The sequence below is a fragment of the Macaca thibetana genome, chromosome 18 (genome assembly GCF_024542745.1).
Source record: "Macaca thibetana thibetana isolate TM-01 chromosome 18, ASM2454274v1, whole genome shotgun sequence".
Lineage (NCBI taxonomy): Eukaryota > Metazoa > Chordata > Mammalia > Primates > Cercopithecidae > Macaca > Macaca thibetana.
In genome coordinates, this window is record NC_065595.1 from 17,105,329 (window position 1) to 17,119,082 (window position 13,754).

Here is a 13,754-nt window from a genome sequence, read left to right on the forward strand (position 1 = left end):
AGAACTGTCTGCAGGGCTGCTTCATCCCTGGGCTCCACGGCTCTGGTGTGTCACCGCCATTGACACTCACGAATCAGCCCAAGTCCCAGGATCAAGTCAGTTCGTGATGTGGACTAATCCCAGGTGAGCCCCTAAGATGTACCTGATCAACTGGGGACCGATCCAAGCGTACCATGAGGTCACTACAATGGCTGGGCCTCTGAGCGCCCCACCGAGCTCCCTGTAGTTATTTCTGAGAACACTCAGGGCATTGTCCCAGGAGTTCCTTGGACAGGTCCTGCTATGGGTTGAATTGTGTCTTCCACCAATCCTTATGTTGAAGTCCTAACCCCCAGGACCTCAGAATGTGATTTTATTTGGAAACAGAGTTGCTGCAGATGTAATTAGTTAAGATGAGGTCACACTGAGTCAGGGTGGGCCTCTCGTCCAATACAACTAGTTTCCTTATTTAAAGGTATATTAGTCGGGGTTCTCCAGAGGGACAGAACTAATAGGATAGATGTATATATGAAAGGGAGTTTATCAAGGAGATTTGACTCGCACGGTCACAAGGTAAAGTCCCACAATAGGCTGTCTGCAAGCTGAGAAGCCAGGAAGCCAGTGGTGGATCAGTCCTCAAAACCTCAAGAGTAGGGAAGCCTTCAGTCTGTGGTCAAAGGCTGGAGAGCCACTGGTAAAGCACTGGGATAAGTCCAAGAGTCCAAAAGCTGGAGAACTTGGAGTCTGAGGTTCGAGGGCAGAAAGCATCCTGCATGGGAGAAAGACGAAGGCCGGAAGCCTCAGCAGGCCTGCTCTTCCATCCTCTCCTGCCTGCTTTATTCTAGCTGTGCCGGCAGCTGATTAGATGGTGTCCACCCACACTGAGGGTGGGTCTGCCTCTCCCAGTCCACTGACTCAAATGTTACTCTCCTTTGGCGACACCCTCACAGACACACCCAGGAACAATACTTTGCATCCTTCGATCCAATCAAGTTGATATTCAATATTAACCATGACCAAAAGGGAAACTGGGACAGAGACAAGCACACAGGGGAATGCCACGTGAAGATGAAGGGAGAGGTCAGGATGATGCTTCCACAAGGCACAGGATGCCAGAGATGGCCAGCAACCCCCAAGCCGGGGGACAGCATGGAACAGATGCTTCCTCGAAGCATCAGAAGGCGCCAACCCTGCCGATACCTTGCCCTTGGACTTCTAGCTCCAGAACCACAAGACCATCCATTTCTGTTGTTTAAGCCCTGTATTCGTCTGTTCTCACACTGCTATAAAGAACTACTTGAGACTGGGTAATTTACAAAGAAAAGAGGTTTAATTGGTTCGCAGTTCCACAGGCCGTACAGGAAGCATGGCAGGGAGGCCTCAGGAACCTTTTAATCATGGCGGAAGGCGAAGGGGAAGCAGGCATGTCTCTCTCATGTGGCCAGAAGGAAGAGAGTGAAGGGGGAGGTGCCACACACTTTTCAACAACCAAATCTTGTGAGAACTCCCTCACTATCACAAGAACAGCACCAAGGGGGAAAACCACACCCGTGATCTACCACCTCCTGCCAGGCCTCTCCTCCGATACTGGGGATCACAGTTCCACGTGGGATTTGGGTGGGGACACAGATCCAAACCATATGGAGCCTGTAGTCTGTGGTTCTGTTAGGGCAGCCTGAACAGAAGAATGCTGGCCCCATGCCGCTCCCTTCCAATCTCTGCCCAGCCACCCCCTCCACTCCTCCTGCCACATGGTTCTCAGGAGACCCTTGCTCACTGGGCACAGCCTTCCTCTGACCCCACCACTAGGTTCCCCTTTGCCCCTGATCCTGAGCAAACAGGCCTTTAACTCCCGCCACCTGGAGACTGAGCTTGACCTCACAGGACTTGACTGGAACTGCAGGGGTGTGTGAGGAGGGAAGCCTGACCCAGACAGCCACTCCCCAAACAACTGCGGCTCCTCTCACAGCCAAACACGTCACCTCCTGGATGCCCCTGCCTGCCCCGTGGGGCAGGGACCACCCCTCCCATGGTGCATGTCCACACCCTTTAGAATTCAGCCCAAGCCCATGAGTCCCACAAGAGGACAGGGTTTCCCACAGCCCGTCTCAGGCCTCCTGATCTGCTTTCCCCCACCAGGCCCAGCCTCTCTTCAGGAAGGCTGGGTGCGCTTCCCTGCGAGTGCCAGGGAACTCATGTCCGAAACAATAGTCCAACTCTGTCCTCTCCTGCGGTCTCAACCACTGTGTGTGAACGATACAAGGTAGGGCATTGCCAGTCCACACCAGTCTGAAAGGACGTTGAACAGTGTCCCCAAAAAGTTCAAGTTGAGGCCCAGCGCAGTGGCTCACGTCTGTAATCCTAGCACTTTGGGAGGCTGAGGCAGGCAGATCACCTGAGGTTAGGAATTCAAGACCAGCCTGGACAACATAGCAAAACCCCATCTCTACTAAAAACACAAAAATTAGCCAGGCATGATGGTGGGTGCCTGTTATCCCGGCTACTCAGAAGGCTGAGGCAGGAGAATGACATGCACCCAGGAGGCAGAGGTTGCAGGGAGTTGAAATCACGCCACTGCACTCCAGCCTGGGTGACAGAGCGAGACTCTTTCAAAACAACAACAACAAACCCAAAAGGTTCTTGTCTACCTAGTTCCTGTGAATGTGACCTTATTCGGGAACAGGGATTTTGCAGATGTCATCAAGGTAAGATGAAGTCATACTCATGAATTCCTGGTTAGGGTGGGCCCAAAATCCAACGTGACTGGTGTCCTTGTAAGAAGAGGACACTTTGGACATAGAGACCCAAACACATTGGGAAGGCCATGGGACAACAAAGACAGGGGTTACATCTGTAAGCCAAGGAACACCAAGGACTGCTGGGAGCCGCCAGCAGCTGGAGAGGCCAGGAAAGGTTCTCCTCCAGCCTTCCGAGGGAATACGGCCCTGCCGACTCCTGGAGCGTGGATTCCAAACTCCAGCATTGAGAAAGAAGGAATCCATGTTGCTCTAAGTCTGATTTGTGGTGTGTTGCTACGGACGCTCTGGGAGACTCAGGCACAAGTCAGTAAGCCAGGGCTGTCCCTTTCACAGCTTTCCTCCCGAGTCAGCTTCTGTGGGTTAGGATGCTTTCACACGCACACAACCCACCCGACTCAAGTGGGTTAGGCAACAAAGGATCTATCCTACACCTTGAATCGCTTGATGAAAATAGATATGCATGCAGGTAACAATGATGAGTGTCCATGAACACGGGGAGATGTGGGGGGCCCAGGCAGTACAGTGGTACGTGTCAGATGTCAGCAGTGATTACCTGGATGGGGGAGAGGAGAGCTGTAGAGAATCAGAAGACTCTGCCTTTCAGCCTAAACATGTACATTCACCTTCCTTCACGGCTTTCCTGGAACAAAACGGCTCTTCGCATCTGTGAACTGGAAGGGAGTTTTGTGCTGGAGTCAGCCCCAAAGAGGACATACAAGGTTTAGCGTCTTTTTTGAGACAAAAAGCTTCCCATGGAACCAGTGTATTCTACCAAATTTCAAAACTCTTTTTTTTTATTTTTTATTTTTATTTTTTTAGATGGAGTCTGGCTGTGTCGCCCAGGCTGTGATTACAGATGCCCACCACCACACCTGGCTAATTCTTGTAGTTTTCGTAGAGGTGGGGTTTCCCCATGTTGGTCAGGCTGCTCTCAAACTCCTGGCCTCAAGTGATCCACCTGCCTTGGCCTCCCAAAGTGCTGGGATTACAGGTGTAAGCCACTATGCCCAGCCAAGATTTCAAAACTCTTAGAACTGAGTTTTAGCCAGGACACCCAGCATGTATATGTGTGTGGCCATTTAAGAAGTCCTTGGTAAAATAGTCCGGAATCATGCCTTCAAACTGTCATTCTCCAATTTCTTTCTTTTTTTTTTTTGAGACAGAGTCTCTGTCGCTAGGCTAGAGTGCAGTAGCATGATCTTGGCTCACTGCAACCTCCACCTCCCCAGTTCAAGCGATTCTCCGGCCTCAACCTCCCGAGTAGCTGGGACTACAGGTGTGCGCCACCACACCCAGCTAATTTTTGTATTTTTATTACAGACAAGGTTTCACCATGTTGGCCAGGCTGGTCTCAAACTCCTGACCTCGTGATCCAACCACCTCCGCCTCCCAAAGTGCTGGGATTACAGGCATGAGCCACTGTGTCCGGCCTCCAATTCCTTTTTAAATGTATTTCTTCAGCATTGTCACCGAGATCTGTCTGTCCAGGTGGAGAAGCAACTGGAGTGACAGCATCTGTCCTCAGGAGCATACCACAGAGCTACAAACATGACGAACTCTCGGGAGTCCAAAGACACCAGATATCCCAGGCTGGGCACACATATGGATGTTGTTGCAGTGAGAACCAGAGACTCTTGCTTGAATTTCCTCCTCCTGGGGAACAAAGGCCAAGAGTCCTGGATGCTTAGCTCAAGGCCAACGGGCATGTGTTATGTGCTAATTGATACACATTTGTGACCTGGGAGCATGCTGTTTTGAGCAGCTGCATGTCTGTAGGAAACAATACAGTGATTCATTTTTATGTTGCAACTTCAGTATTTGATATAAATTCTATCAATATGCCTTTGCCACTAAGCTCCTGCCTCTAATAGTTAACCATCTTCTACTGTAGTTGCAGCAAACGGAATCAATTGAGATTGAAAAATCAGATGTAAAAAGAAAGTGGAAAAACAGGTCCTTTGTGGTTAATATTAATCTTGCAATTGATTTTTTTTTTTCTTTTAAGGAAGTCAGCCAAGAGCAGAGGAGACAATTAGGAGAAAAAGTGATTCACTGTATCCACAGCTTCAGAGGTCAAAAGGAGATCGAGCTGGCCTTGGTATTTGGCAGAGAGGAGAATCAAGAGGTTGGGCCTGCAGCCGCACAGAAACGCATCACATGAGACCTGGAGAGGGAGGAGGCAGAGAGCACGGGACAGTCAGGAGGACGGGCTGGGTGCCATGCTCTGCGGGAGGGAGGGAGGCTCCGGCCTCCATGCCTTGGCTCCCAGTACAGCACCTTCCTGTTCCTGGATTAGCTTCCTGGACCAGACACAACCCTCAATGACCCCTTTTAGTCAAAAACCTCTCCAAGACCAGGCTCTTCTCGGCCTGCTGCACGTCTGCTTGGGCTATCCCAGAAGCGACCCCTCTATCAGAGCCAAGAAGGCTGCGTGGCACCTCTGGGTAAGATCTGTGGGGTCACTCACCAGAGACCCCTGGCACTTAGCTCACCAGAAGAAGATGGCTGAGCCTAGAAGGTGCGGACAAAACAAAAAACAAAACGAGCCCCCGACTCCCACAACTTTCTCAGGTCATCTCACCCTGGAATGATCCCAAGCACCCCCATGCCACCACTCCCCAACCTTCTAGGAACCTCAGTAAAGGCGAAATATGTTATTGATGTCTCCACTCCACAGCCGTTGTCTCCCACGCGCCCGCTCTCTGCCTGGCACCGCTGGTCATATTCGGGACACTTGGAAGGGAGTGCCTTCCAAGTCAGGGTGGTCAAAGAAGACCCTTGGGTTACCCTGTGGGGAGGCAACATCTGAGCTGAGGTCAGAACAGAGAAGGAGCTGACACAAGACTCTCGGAGGAAGCACAGCAGACCCAAACCAGAAGAGCGACTACGATGGATCTAAATGGAGACCAGCCAGGCTCGCGCCGCAGGAAGGAAGCTGATGTGACTAGACCAGTGACTGTAACCGGGGGTGACTTTGCCTCCCAGGGGATATCTGGCAATGTCTGGAGACACTGTTGCTGTCGGCAGTGTGGGAGGCTGCTAGTGGCAGCTAGCAGGTAGCAGCTAGAGATGGCACTAACTCTCTCACAATACACAGGACAGCACCCAACCAAAGAATGATCTGGACTGAAATGTGCCTGATGCTGAGGCTGAGAATCCTGGGGCCAGAGGGTGGAGTGAGGGCAAGAGGGCAAAAGCCCATGGCTGGGAGGTGGACAGATCACATAGGACCACAGGGGCCCTGATGAGGAGTTTGGGTTGTCTTCTAAAATGATGGAAGGCCACTGGAGACTTCCCCTTAGGAATCTGGCATGATGTGCACTAAAAATGATGACTCTGGTGGGAAACAGATGGCTGTGAGTGCATAATGGACCCTCCTACAGAAGTGCAAATGAGAGATGATGGTAGCTTACAGGAGCTACGGAGACAGACAGAAGTGGATGGCTGGGATATGTTTTTAAAAAAACGAGGCTGCGTGCGGTGGCTCACGCCCATAATCCCAGCAGTTTGGGAGGCTGAGGTGGGCAGATCACCTGAGGTCAGGAGTTCAAGACCAGCCTGACCAACATGGAGAAACCCCGTCTCTACTAAAAATACAAAAATTAGCCAGGCATGGTGGCGGGTGCCTGTAATCCCAGCTACTTGGGAGACTGAGGCAGGAGAACTGCTTGAACCCAGGAGGTGGAGACTGCAGTGAGCCGAGACCATGCCACTGCACTCCAGCCTGGGTGACAGAGCAAGACTTTGTCTTGAAAAAAAAAAGAAAAGAAAAAAGAAACAGACTTGTCAATGAATTGGCTGTGCAGAGTCAGAGTAGGGAGGGAAAAAGGAATCCAGGATGATCCCTGGGATTTAGGGCAGGGCAAATGAGTGGATAATGGTGACATTTTTGTGATGAAAAAGACTATGGGAGAAATAGTCTGGAGTAGCAAACCGGGAGTTCTGTTTTGGATGAGATGTGTTTGTGATGCCTATTACATATTCACAGGCAGAAAGACAGTAGACACTGGGCTAGCACCAGACAGATGGTATTTAAAGTACATAAGAGACACTGAAATCCACCAACAGTGTACCAGTCTATGCCAGACTACTTAAACAATACTAAATTCAACATCAAAGAAGAATAGAGGAAGATATGTTCCTCTTATTGTTTGCCTAGAAAAAGTTCCTTAAGATCTAATCATTTTTGACTCTTAGAAGAATAATTATTTTAAGGAGGCAGGACAATTCTCTCTTACATGTGACCTAGGAAGATGTAAAAAATGCAAAATCATCCAGTAGAAGCCGTTAGGAATCAGGGCTGAGAACTTGAACTTCTTGCTAGCATCCACACTTCACATGCCTGAAACACCTGTTCCCTGGCGGGGGTGCCATTACCCCACTTCTCCATGGGCCACTTCCCAAACATCCCCAAGAACCACTGGAGAATGTGGCCCTCTGTGAAGCCATCTCTGTTCCTGAGCTGGGTGGCTGTTCTCCTTTCTGTGCATGTGAGACACTTTGAAATTAAGCCTTTCCGCAGGCCAGGCCTGTGCTAATGACATCAGGTACACTGTTTCACTGAATTGATGACGGTGTATTGTGAATCCCAGTTTACAGATAAAGTCACCAAAGCACTGGGAGGTTACACTGCCGAGATCGCTGACTCGGGGGCTGTTGCCACAAAAGTACCTTAACATACTGGATGGCCCAGAAACAACAGAAATTTATTGCTCACAGTTCTGGAGGCTGGGCGTCAGCAGATTCGGTATCTGGTAAGGTCCCACTTTTCTGGTTCAGAGATGGCACCTTTCCTGTGTCCTCACACATTGGAAGAGGCAAGGCAGTTCCCTTGCGCCTCTTTTATAAGGGCACTAATCCCATTCATAAGGGCAGATCTGTCATAACTGATCACCTCCCAAAGGTCCCCACCTCAAAATACCATTACATTGGTGATCAGATTTCAACATACGAATTTTAGACGCGACACAAAGATTCAGACCACAGCAGTCACCTAGTAATTAGGGAAGCACCAGGATTTGAACTCAGAGCTGTCTGCTCCAGAACCCTTGGCACCTATAATTTTTTTAAATGACGTTCACTCTAATAGACTGTGAAATGCTTGAGCAACAAAATATGCCAAGCTGAGTTCAAGGAGAACACCAGCGTCCTATGTTTTGCAAAGTACCACCTATGCGGAACTCATCTTAACATTTTACATCTTACCATGAACTTGCAGCTACTAGATTAAAGAGTCCATAAACCAGGTCATCGAAACCTGCTATCCATCACCAGCCACTAAAGGAGCATTTGCAAAGGGTAAGAACAAAATGTTGATTTTCCTTCCCAAAGCTGAGCTGTTTAACCCTTTAAAAATCATCCAATGCTACACCAGAATTTTCTCTTCACTCAACCTTTTTCTTCCAAAAGGAAAAAAAATTTACATTACACTTCCGTTTGTGGTAGGTGCTTTGACCTCAGCACTCTCCTCCACTCTTGCCCCACTGCCCTGGGCCCACCCACCCTTCACCAGTGTTATAGGGGCTGCACCCACCCTCACCTAAAATCCAAAGCTACTTCTTCCTATGCTGTAGAAAGGAACAGCCTCAGCTCTCTACCTCCTGCTCCAATTGTTCATAACCTCTAATCAAGATAATAGCAAAGGGGGCCGGGCACGGTGGCTCACACCTGCAATCCCAGCACTTTGGTGGGGCGGGGGTGCAGATCACTTGAAGCTAGTTCAAGACCAGCCTGGCTAATATGACAAAACCCCGTCTCTACTAAAAATACAAAAATGAGCTGGGCATGGTGGTGCACACCTGTAATCCCATCTACTCAGGAGACTGAGACGCAAGAATCGCTTGAACCCCAGAGAGAGAAGTTGCAGTGAGCTGCGATTGTGCCACTGCACTCTAGCCTGGGTGACAGAGTGAGACTCTGTTTCAAAAAAAGAAAAAAGATAATGGCAAAGATGTTTATGAGTCTGTTTTCACGCTGCTATGAAGAAATACCCTAGACTGGATAATTTATAAAGAAAACAGGTTTAATTGACTCACAGTTCCACATGGCTGGGGAAGCCTCAAGAAACTTACAATCACGGCAGAAGGCACCACCTCCCATGGCAGCAAGAGCGAGAATAAGCGCCAGCAGGGGAAAAGCCAGACGCTTATAAAACTATCAGATCTCGTGAGAACTCACTCACTATCACGAGAACAGCACGGGGGAAATCACCCCCGTGATTCAATTACCTCCACCTGGTCCCTCCCATGACAGGTGAGGATTATGGGAATTACAAATCAATATGAGATTTTGGGTGGGAACACAGTTAAACCCTATCAATGTTCAACGAAGTGTTATTTACAATAGCAAAAAGCTGAAAACCATATAAATGCATTATTAATACGCTTGAATACATAGCAATTCTGTTAGGTGAATTTGGGAATATTAAGAATTTTTAAGAACAAGGGAAGATGCACAACGAAATTTCAAAAAGGATATAAAATACAGCATAATCACAATTATTTTAAAATGGTGCTTAGCAAAAAAGCTGGACGGGCGCGGTGGCTCAGGCCTGTAATCCCAGCACTTTGGGAGGCCAAGACAGGTGGATCCGGAGGTCAGGAGATCGAGACCATCCTAGCTAACATAGTGAAACCCCGTCTCAACTAAAAATACAAAAAATTAGTTGGGCGTGGTGGCGGGCGCCTGTAGTCCCAGCTACTCGGGAGGCTGAGGCAGGAGAATGGCGTGAACCTGGGAGTCAGAGCTTGCAGTGAGCCGAGATTGCACCACTGCACTCCAGCTTGGGCGACAGAGCAAGATTCCATCTGAAAAAAAAAAAAAAAAAAAAGAAAGAAAGAAAAAAAAAGCTGGACAAAAATTAAACAATGGTAATAGGTTTATCTCTAGACTCAGGTCAGGAGCCGTCTTTTTTTCTTCCTGAATGTTTCTATCTTTTCCAGCTTTTCTGTGTGCATTATTTTATAGTTGGGAAAAAGCACTCTTGGTTATATTTTTAACTGTGTCTGTAGCTTCTGGGGCAAATAAGGCTTTGTTCCATTTCCAGTGCCTGTGTAAAGATGGTTAGTCATATCTGGTGCTAAATAAGAAGGGTGCCAATGAAAAATAATGGGGTCACGTTGTTCGCAAAGCTGATGCATTCTTTTATACATACAATTATGCTGGAAGCTTGTAATGTGCCAGGCACAGAGGGAGCCCCCGAGATAAGTTAGTAAGGCAAGGTCACGCTCCCAAGAATCTTACAAGATGAGGAGTGCCCACTTAAAATCTTGAAACGAAAAAAAAAAAAAAAAAAAAACTTTCCAAGGATTTAAACAAACAATCTTGACCAAATGTAGAACAGTGATAACCTAAATGGGGTCCCAAATAGTTTTCCAAAACCTGTTCACTACCTTCTAGAGGGCTGGCTGTGAATCCCCGGCTTCCCTTTCAAATCCGCTCCCAGGAAGGGAATGGAAGATATTGCAACCTCCCCAAATATGGTTTGTGCTCAAGCCTCACCTCCGGGTCACATTTCCTCTTTCTATCGAAAGGCAGTTCCCCCCCATAAACTGCGCCGTGTTTAACAGGTCTTACCTTCCACGGTAATGAACTGGAGACCTCTCCAAGCATGCTCTGTAATCTGAATTGTGACATCTTGGATCCTCCCCAACATACAGAGCAATCTCCCTCCCACTTGCTCTCCTGGAGAGTCTCCTTTTCCCTGGACTTCACTGGGACAGTGATGCCATAATTCCGTCACTAGCAAAAGATCTACACACACACACACACACACACACACACACACACACACACACACACACACCACTAAAGCCCTCTTTCTTTTCATTTTAAGCTAAATTTTGCCAAGTCACATCCATCTAGAATGAAAAGGTCCCAAACTACCCAAAGTGCTGGCTTCCTCAGCACTGAAGCAGACAGTTCGGTGCAGCGTGCAGCAGAGGGCTGCTCTCCTCTCCCTAAGCTCAAGCTCCGGGGGATGAACCTACGGGTGGCCATCCCTGGGGCTGTGCCCTGGGGAACAGTGGTGTCCTGGAAGCATGAGTAACAGGGCTGGAAACGACTCCAAGTCCCTGCATCCAAAGCTCCCTTCACAGACAAAGGTGCATGAGTTCAAGGGGGTTGTCCAAATTCCCACTGTTGGGGTCACAGTGACAAAGGCTCTCTCCTTTGACCAAACTTGAGTCAGGCTGCCAAGTCCTCTTTCTGACAAATCCCTGACCTTGGCCCATTTAGTCCAGTTTTAGCAAGAATGCAGGCAGGCAGGTTTAGCAGCAAATGTTTCGCCCTTGTTCTGACCACTCCTGATGTTTGATCAAATTCCTCCTCCCCACCCTGTAGGGCAGATGCACCTAACAGCAACAACTCAAGCACACCCTGAGAATGCCTCGATGGTCTTAAGGAATGTGTGTTCGCAGTTCTGAGCTAAGGAATCCAGGAGTGGCCGCCCGGAGATTCACTCATCTCTGAAGGATGTCCAGCCCCCTGGCCCATCCCTTGGAATGGCAGGCGGTACAGGGGATTAAGGCCCTTTGTTTTGGGTTAAATGAAGGTTGCTAGGTGGAGGTTGCCAGGTAGAGGTTGCTAAGTGAAAAAGGAATATAACCTGCATGCTTCTTACACATGAGAGCCATCCTCCTGTCCAGCTTGGGGCTCCTGGACAGCCCTGTATGTGAGTCCCCAGTAAACCCTATGTCTCCTTAACTGGCTTCAGGTCTGTTCCTCAGCCTCTTGGACACGGCACCATCCCTACTGGAGTTAACAGGGGTTCTGCACGACAACTCAATTTTTTTTACTTTGGGAGACAGGATCTTGCCTTGTAACCCACGGTGGAGTGCAGTGTCGTGATCATGGCTCACTGCAGCCTCGACCTCCTGGGCTCAAGTACCGCGCCCAGCTTTTTTTTTTTTTTTTTTTTGAGGGTCGCGGGAGGGTAGAGACGGGGTCTCACTTTTTTGCCCAGGCTGGTCTCAAACGCCTGGCCTCAAGTGATCCTTGATTACAAAGTACTGGGATTACAGGCGTGAGACCCCGTGCCGGCTCAGTCCTGACATCTTATCACCTGGCCTGCCTTCGGCAAGAATTCTGTCGTGTCGTTGGCCAGAATCCCCTGTATTCCTGATGTTTCCTCTTAACTTTCCATCCGCTCATCTGCAGCCCGGCTGCCAGGTTAGAAATCCCTATTTCTCCTCATATTCAGAGCATCGTGTTCACTAATGTTCCCTGGCCTTGGCCTCCATCTCACACAATCTTCCCCTGCATCACTGAGCTCCAGCCACGCCACCCTCCCCGGGGCCCCTGAGCGCGCCCAGTTTGCAGCCAGGAGGACCTCCCTGCATGGCCTCAGGCCGGCAGGATGAACTGCGCACGCGCAGCCCACCTTCCCTCCTTCGGGAGCCCGGGCCCCCTGCAGGGGGCGCTCTCTGGCTGCGGGGGCAAGTCTGACTGAATCAGGCTCGCAGTCATTAGCCCACTCACAGGGCGCAGCCTCCATGGCCAGCCTTAAGACACACACGCAATCTTGTCGCCCTCTTCTGCTTATTTCTCTGCCCTGTTCTGCTCTTGGTCAGATGCTGGGGCGAGGAGAGATGGACGCTCTTTTTTGGCCCACTCCCCCAGAGCGTCCCGGCCCTTGCTTCCTGGCCCTTGCAAAGGTCACTGCAGTCGCCTCTGCTTGAAATTCCTTCCCTTCCTCCAGATCCTCATCTGACTTCTTTTCAGCCAGGTCTTAGGTCGGATATCACTCTTGATCACTTAGCCTCTTCTATTTCCCTCATATCTTTTTTTGCAATCTGAAATATAATCGTGTTAATTTTAAAAAGTATATTTATTCCTGGTCCATCTTCTCCATCGGGAGGCGCTGCCTGAAGCCACTGGCCTTCTCTGACCTCCTTCCCACTAACCTCAGGGGCTGGAATGGTGTCTGGAATAGAGGAGGTGCTTAGTGGGTCGGTTCTCCGTGCTGAAAGTAGGCGAACAGCCAAAATAAATATCCCACCCTTACCCACCTCCCCAGGAGACACATTAGAGGGCTCCTGCTGGCTCAAAAGAAAAGGTGGATAGGCACTAACAACAGGGACAGGCCCCGAGGAAACTAGGCCGCCCCTCCACGCACAGACCCTCCTGTGGGCACGCCCCACTGGGGCACAAGGGGCCGGCAGTGTTCTGGTGCCATGCTCTTCATTCAGTGTGCACTGGCAGCCCAGGAGCACCGGCCACCTGAGGACAGCCCCCAGGGCAAGCCAGGGACCAAAACAAACAGAAACAGAGACAATTCAAGGAGCAAAACCCAAAACACCTATTCCAGTTAATATCCTCATACAGGAAAGACAGGATGCTAGGAAAAAAGATTCAGAGAACTGTAAAAAGCACTTGGAAATTAAAATATGATAGAAGAGATTTTTAAAGTGATTTGGAAGATAAAGTAAGGTTATCTCTCAGAAAGACAAAAGGGACATAAAGATAAGAAAGCTTGAGGATTATCCATAGTAGTCCAATGTGAGCTATAAATATCTCGATAGGACAGGGGTTGATAAACTTTTTCTGTAAATGGCCAGATAGTAAATATTTTAGACATTGTGGGACAGACATTGTGGGCCTTACAGCCTCTGTCCCAGCTACTCAGTTCTGCCACTGTAACACAAAAGCAGCTGTAGAGAACATGTAAATAATAAAGTTTTGTTGGAACACAACACATAGTTGTGCAGATAAAGTTTTACCGAAACACAATCATTGTATCAGTCTCAGACTCATCAGTGGAAGCAGGAAGCAGTGCTGTGAAATTTTTGAAGGAAAAGAGTTCCAGCCAGAATTCTACGCTCAACCACACATCCGTCAAGTGTTAGGGGGAAACAAAGATATCTTCAGACAGATAGGGGCTCATGAAATTGACTTCCTACGCATATTTTCTAAGGAAGTTACTGGAGACTGTTTCCCGGTAAAATGAAGGGGTACACCAAGAAAGAATAAAATACAAATGCAGGGACAGGCGATCCAGTAAAGGAGATGGGCAAAGAA